At 44.3% G+C, this 7214-nt stretch overlaps 1 long non-coding RNA gene across 1 annotated transcript in view; it reads left to right on the top strand.

Moving 5' to 3' along the window:
- The window catches only part of LOC128933025 (uncharacterized), a 29157-nt gene extending 22166 nt beyond the window's left edge, over positions 1-6991 (top strand). Inside the window, exon 4 of the long non-coding RNA XR_008482749.1 lies at positions 6632-6991. This is a non-coding gene — a long non-coding RNA (uncharacterized LOC128933025). The remainder of the gene's footprint in view (positions 1-6631) is intronic.
- Positions 6992-7214: the final 223 nt, after the last annotated feature.

Below are 7214 nucleotides of genomic sequence, written 5' to 3' on the forward strand. Positions count from 1 at the left end.
CAGAGAAGGAAAGGCCCTGGGGGCCCTGGCCCATGCTGGACCAGGAACCCCAAAACTGGCTCACAAAGGGGGACCAGGGCCTGTCGGATAGACCACAACCCCCAGAAACATCAGGAGGCCAAATGCTGGCCCTGGCCCAGAAACTTTCTCAGCCCAATGGCCCAGGCCAAACCCATGACAGAGGCTCTGCATTCCCGCAGGCCTGAACCCTGCTGCCAGCACAAGGGCAGCACGGGCAGTGAGATGCTTCCTTTCCCCAAAACCACTGAGGCATGCCAGCAGTGAGGAAATAGAAGCCTTCCCCAGCAATGCCATCTGGGGTCTGTCTTCCATCCGCTTCATGGCATCACCCCCACCCCCTCCGGGCTGGGGATCAGAGGCAGGGCTCTCGGGATGCACCTGCCCCCCCATGCCACTAGGACGCAGGAGAGGCGGCAGCCTCCATGGGACAGCAACCAAAACACCACCCCCCAAACCGCGGAGAACGCTGATCTTAAAAACAGGCAGCTGGACTGCCGCAAGAGTCAGCTGGCGGGCAGCCCCCACTCCACTGAAGGAGTGACCCCCCGCCGGGGCAGCTGCGGGGGCAGCCGGTCCGGGACGGTCCGGGCTCGAACCAGCCGCCGGTGCCATGGCAGTCTCTGACGCCGACACGGAGGACAGAGCCTCCGACAACGCCAGAGCCGCTGGAGCGGCCAGTCCGAGCGGCGAGGGGGGGGCCGGAACTGGGGAGGGAACCGCGCTGAGAGTGGGATCAGCCGCGGGCTGCTCGGAGGGTCCCGCAGGTTCGGCGCCGTTTTCAGCCCCATCCTGAACAGGAACTGTCTCGCCTTGAGGCGGCGGGGATGCGCGGGAACACGCTGTTGCTGCGTCCCTTGGCTCTGAAAGCGGCGGCAGGCACGGCACAGGCAGCAGCGGAGCCGGGAGAAGCGGCGGAGCATCGCTGTTGCTTAGCAACAGCTCAAGCACAGGAAGTGCTGTCTCTTCTGCCTTCTCCGACGCTGAGCCGGAAGCTGGAGACGCATCCTCGTCGTTGCCTAGCAACAGCTCAGGGGGCGGGGAGGCCGGTGAAACCGCGGGCGGGACAGCCTGGAGAGGCGGAGACGGGATCTCCTGGAGTGACGGCTCTGGCAGGACCGGAGAAACATCAGAGACCGGTGCCGCCCCCATGTCTGAAGGCGGAGTCTGAGAGGCCGGCGCTGGCTTGAGCGGCCACTCCCATCCCCCCGGAGAGAGAGAAGGGGGGGAAGGAGAAAACTCCATCTGAGCATGCTCCGGAGCAAGAGTAAAAAAAACTTCTTCGCCCAGCGAAGTTTCAGCCCCCCCCGCCGCGAAGCAGGGCGGGGGGAGAAGCCCAAAGTCATCACCCACCGGGTCTTCTGCCAAGGAGGGGGGAAACGGTGCCTGGCCATAACAATTAGAAATCCATTGGAAACAAGCTGCTCTGCGTTTCAGAAGTGGGAAAAGCTGTATAAATGCTGGGTAGATAGAAGGCAGGACACGTCCCTGGCTCCAGACGAACTGGAAAATGGAGTCCATGCACTCCCAGACAAAAGCATCTAAAGCGTACAGGACATCAGTAAAGAACCCAAAAAGCTTTGCCCATCTAAAGAATTTATAGAGATCTGTTTCTGACAAAAAGCAACCATCTTCTCTAGACCAATGGTTCCAGAGGGCTATAAGTTTCTCCTCTGAAGGGGAGAATTGAATCTCTTCTGGCAAGGCATGTGTCTGCCATACAAACAGCCACAAGCTACGAAGGGCTGGTTCATCAGGGATAGAAAAACCCACAGTACCTTTTGAAAGAGTCCAGCTTGCTCTGGCCAGCTCCACAGGTCTGCTGCTCTTTTCCATCATCTTTCCTGAAGGTTTTCCAGAAGAAGGTTCTCTTTGTGGTCACTTCAAAGCAACCATCAAATGCTACACATACAGGATTTTTACCCAGTGCAGCAATTTTGCTCCTCTGGTCTTATCAAATTAATTTTTGCTCTGACACGAGGGGTCACCAGATGTTACAGCGCCTGAGTGGGTCGCTGCTGGTGAGAGAGAGACGGTGAATCTTGTTTCTTGATCAGAAGGCTGGATTTATTGATATATGATATAAAATACATTATGACTATACTAAATAGAATAAAGAGAGAAGTTTGCAGATGCTGCTAAGCCAAGAATAGAAAAGAAAGAATCTAAAACAAAGTTGTGCCCAGGGACTCGGTCCCCTGGCTTGCTCTTGTGATTGGCCCTCAATTATAAACATACAAACATGAGCCAATCAAGGTGTCCCTGTTACATTCCACAGCAGCTGATAACAATTGTTTACATTCTTCTTCTGGGGCCCTCAGCTTCCCAGAAAATGCAGAAATCTGAAAGAAAGGATTTCTGTGAAAAAATGTCTGCGACACTTGTAAACTCACGGGGCAAGCTGAATGGATAAACTAAGATGTTTCACCATCATATATCACCCTGGTGTGTTAGAGTTGGCTATGTAATAGGTTCATGGCCATCTCAAAATGAGTGGAAAGGTGAATGCTTCCATTGTAATTACTTGGCTAAAAAAATACATGTCAGTAATCCCTCTTCTGCCCTTCACCATTTAATTGTGGTGGTTTAAGGTTTACAATGAGAAAATGCTATATACTTTTCAGTGAAAACTGACTGGGCTCTTTTTTAGAGATAAATTACTTAGAGCAAAAATAATATTCTATTGAAAATGATTCCTTAAGGTCCATGTCCCTGTTGGTTCAGGTTAAAGGATGTATGGGCACATTTGCACAAAGAATTGCAGCTCTGCAAGGCTGTGACTGAAAGAGAATCTCAGCTTCTCTGTGTGAAGCTAAAGGGAAAAACTGTGTAGGAAATTTCAGTTCACTTACTTGGCTGGGATGAAAAGTTTCAAGAAAATAACCAGAGTACATCTGCTAATGTGCCTGAAGGCATCATCAAACTGAGACAGCAGCTCAGATTAGGGTCACCTGGCATGCTCACTTCTGTAGGATCCTAAATCTATAAGCATCTGTCCTCAGGGGCCTTTAAGGAGCTGGTCCCTATCTTCCCTAGCAAATGGCTGTGAAAGGAAAGAGGAAGAGGAGGAAGGATGCAGGAACTGATTCCCTTGACAATGAGAATTACTGAGCTGCCACTTCTGCCTTCTCTAAGGTTCAGGATGTTTCTCCCATCTTTTTAATCAGTGTGAGGACCATTTCAGTGGGAAAGCATAATCATAGGGCAAAAATAATCTCATAGCCACAAAGTTATTCTTTAAATGTGGGCTGAACTGCTTATGAGGTTAAGGTGAAGTTGTATTTTTATGTCCAGTGTGGCATTCACATTCGCTGAACGTGATTCCTTTGCCCAAGGTTTTTCTCCTGGGAAGCTGAAAGGCAGCGAGAGGCCTCAGAGAAAAGGAAACCAATTCTTACCTCATTTGCTTCTCCTGTGTTGTGCTCATGTGGATTGTGTTTTGAGATTGTTTACCCAAGGTGATTGCCTGATTGAATTCTGGTGTGAATTGTTTTCACCCATTGGCCAATTGGGGCCAAGGTGTGTTGGGACTCTGGAAAGAGTCATGAGTTTTCATTATTATTTTTTTTAGCATTCAGTAAGTATCTTTTCTGTATTCTTTAGTATAGTATAGTATTCTTTAATATAATATAGTATAATAAAGTAATAAATTAGCTTCCTGACAACATGGAGTCAGATTCATTGTTCTTCCCTACCACGGGGCTTGCCGTGAATTTACAATATTAAATATTATGAATTTACAATTTACAATAGTGCAGCTCTGCTGTTTGGCTCCTGGAGCACCCTTTGCACTGATCTGGCTGTGGTCCACTTGTTCTGAGTGCGACTAAGGAGTTGAATGAACTTTTCTAGTAGAACCAAATAATGTTTTTCACTCCTAATGCATCTTGAAGAACTACCAGATTCATTATAGAAGTTGCTCTTTTGTTCCTTGTCTCTACAGAAAAAAAAAAAAAAAATTCAAAGCACTTTGGAAGACAATCTGTCCCTATGTTCTATCTGCCTGTTCACAGGATCAGGAGCATCAGGAAAACCTCCTGGCTTTTCCATTCTCCACTAATACCACATTACAATGTGCTGGCCATTTTTCCCTGTCATGTTTTGAGCAGTTTCAAATGAGGTAGATTAAAACCTTTTCATTTATTTATAACAGTTGCAGTAAATTTTAGGGTAAAGCAGGAGGCTATTGGACAGCAGTATTTTGTTTCATTCCCTCCTCAAGTTAGGGCTATGGAACATGGGGAGCTGATATTAGGTTCTGGCAATTTAAGTCTGTTTAGCAAGGTTCTTAATAATCTCTGCATGTATATCACAGAGAACCTTTCACATATTGCTTTAAATAATTCAAAACTGCTCCAATATTGTATTAAATAATTCAAGAATCAGACAGGCTCTGTGATTAATGATGTGTACCTGGAATTTCTGCAAACACAGCAAGGAGTCAAAGTGTGCTCTAGATAAAAGTGTCCTGGCATAAGATCCCATTTACTCCTTGCCAAGGCAATAGTATGTATTAGAAAATTGGAAAAGAGCCTGATACTCACTGGAAAACTGACTGAGGCCAATGGTTAATGTGGCAGCTGCTGAAAGAGTTTGTTCTTCCAGACAGACAATACTAATTTGGCTGAGAACCTCTATTGTCTTCTGACTTTCATTCTTAATCTTCATGAACAGCATTGGTGCCTGATGTGATAATTAAATGGAAGTATAAATATTTCTGCAGGACCTGGACGTTTGTCCTTGTATTTTACCAGTCTTCATTTGAGAGCATGGAAAGGGTTTGCTTTGTAAAGCAAAGCACTTAAGCTTATTTTGCAGCTTAACTTAATCCTAAAGGGCTGGCTGGGAAGTTGCTGTTCTTCTCAGCTGGGCTTGGGTCTGTGATCTTGAAAAGTACCTGGAAGTCTGCTGTTCTTCTCTATCACTGTCATATTTTCTTAAAAATCTCTTTTCCCAGGATTTTTCTCCTGGGAAGCTGAAAAGCCTAAGAGAAAAAGGAAATCAATATTATCTCATTTGCTTCTCCTGTGTTTTGCTGCTTTGGAATGTGGTTGGAGATTGTTTATCCAACATGTGAATAGTTTTTACTTAATGACCAATCATGGTCAAACTGTGCCAAACTCTGAGGAGAGAGTCATGAGTTTTTCATTAGTATCTTTTACCCTTCTGTCTGTATCCTTTCTCTATTCTTTAATATAGTTTAGTATAGTATAGTATAGTATAGTATAGTATAGTATAGTATAATATAATATAATATAATATAATATAATATAATATAATAATAAATTAGCCTTTTAAGAACATGGAGTCAGATTCATCATTTCCTCCCTGCTATGGGGGACCCCAGAAACACCACACCTCTCCATTTGCTTTTATGGGCAGATGAATGTGGAGCAGCATTATTAAGGCAAAAAACCCCCCAAACCCTAAATGCTAGAATTGCTGAGTTTTCACCCTGTTGTACCTTCTTAGTACAGATGAAACAATTGTGGTTTAGACAGTACCAGCAAGAGTTTTTCCTAGGAAATGAATAGATTGCTGTAACCTCAATGTATTTTTTGGTTAAGGGATTTCTTTAAGACACAAGGAAAATCAATGCTTTATTGAGGTGGAAATAAAGCAACCAAATCCTTCTAAATAGCCTTTAAAAAAAAAATAAATGATATGCTAGTGAGCAAAACGGAATACCCAGGAAGGAGATTACAATTATCAGCATTATTGGAAATGCTCTGCAGATATCTTTATGGGAGTCTGATATTGGACTCCCAGCCCAGCCACCTCAGTTAGCAACCACTCACAAACATCAAAAGGACCAGCTGATTTTATTGGGTTTTGGATATTTGCAATGAAAGACTCCACAGGGGATACACTGATATGTGTCCAGCATTAATATTTAAACACATTCAAGATTTCTAGAGGAAGAGACAGAGAAATAAAGAGAGCTGCTGGTGTGGCCAATGCATTTGGCATGCCATCCATGGCCAGTGTATTCCCCTCTATGTACCTCTCTGCTCCAGCAGCAGCTGGTGGCCTAAGGGCCATTTGGATAAGGTGAGGCACCAGCCTGGATGAAATAAATTTTTACAAAAGCTGCACAGGGAATATTGACATTAGAAGCACAAGCTGGGGAGAAGATTGGTGGGTTGGTTCTTAGGTTTTTTTAGTTGTGGCTTTTTGTTGTTTTTGGGGGTTTTTTTGTTGTTTTGATTTTGGTTTTGTTTTTTTTTTAAGAATGTGCATCTCAGAGGGAATCACAGGTATTTACGGGCAGGGACAAAACCCAAGGTGTATCAAATGACTGATATCTAGAACAAAGCTATGTACACACATTTGCATTTAAATAGTAGAAGCTATTGGAAATTTCCCACACAAATCTTTGTTTCAGTAGTTTAGAGATCCAGGTTACAATAAACTTCAGCATTTTTACACAGGCTGTCTTCAAAATGCTGCCCATTGTTATCTAATAAATTGTAACCTCAGAAGGATGACCAATTAAGGTGTCTCTGTAAAAGTCTCAGGGATGAAACATCTTCTTTAAATAAAAGGGAAACATGCTAATTTTCCATCCCTGCAGATTAATTGAAGGAGCCACAGTATTCTTTTTGTGTTTCAGAGAAGAGCAGGGTAGAAGGGAAGAGAGAGGACATTGCAGGTCGGCCACTTTTGGATTTTGATGGAGTCTGCCTCCTGTAAAGAATGAATAATTCAACCACCCACGCCCCATAACCATTGAAATTACAGCCTCCCTGTTATTATAAAGCAATGTCTCAAAGGAATAAATAAAGTTGACAAAAATAGTCTTCATAAGGGTTGACACTGATTATATCAGACTGAACACACTCACTCATGGGGCTCGTCCACCTTTAAATGTCATCATGAGATGACACCTGTCTATCCTGCTGTCATTCTGAACAGAGAATAAGCCTCTGTTCCCAGTGGCTTCTCTTCCTAACAAGACCAATTCTAAGTCATAAAGCACAGGATGACAAGTCCTAAACCAGCACAAACTGAATGGTTTCTTGTTACTCCTACTCATAGTAGGAGGGGGGAAACCACTGAGAAGAGGAGTGAAGGGGAACTTCATGGCAGATAAATTTAAAATTGAAAAAATGTTGGATGTTGGTTCTGTAAAATTAACTTCTGCAGAAGACCATGTAGGAGAATGAAGTGACTGATATTAGACAGAAATTCTTTTC

The sequence above is a fragment of the Melozone crissalis genome, unplaced genomic scaffold, assembly GCF_028551555.1.
Source record: "Melozone crissalis strain CALT ecotype California unplaced genomic scaffold, PUWL_Pcris_2 ptg000002l_1, whole genome shotgun sequence".
In the NCBI taxonomy this organism is placed as follows: Eukaryota; Metazoa; Chordata; class Aves; order Passeriformes; family Passerellidae; genus Melozone; species Melozone crissalis.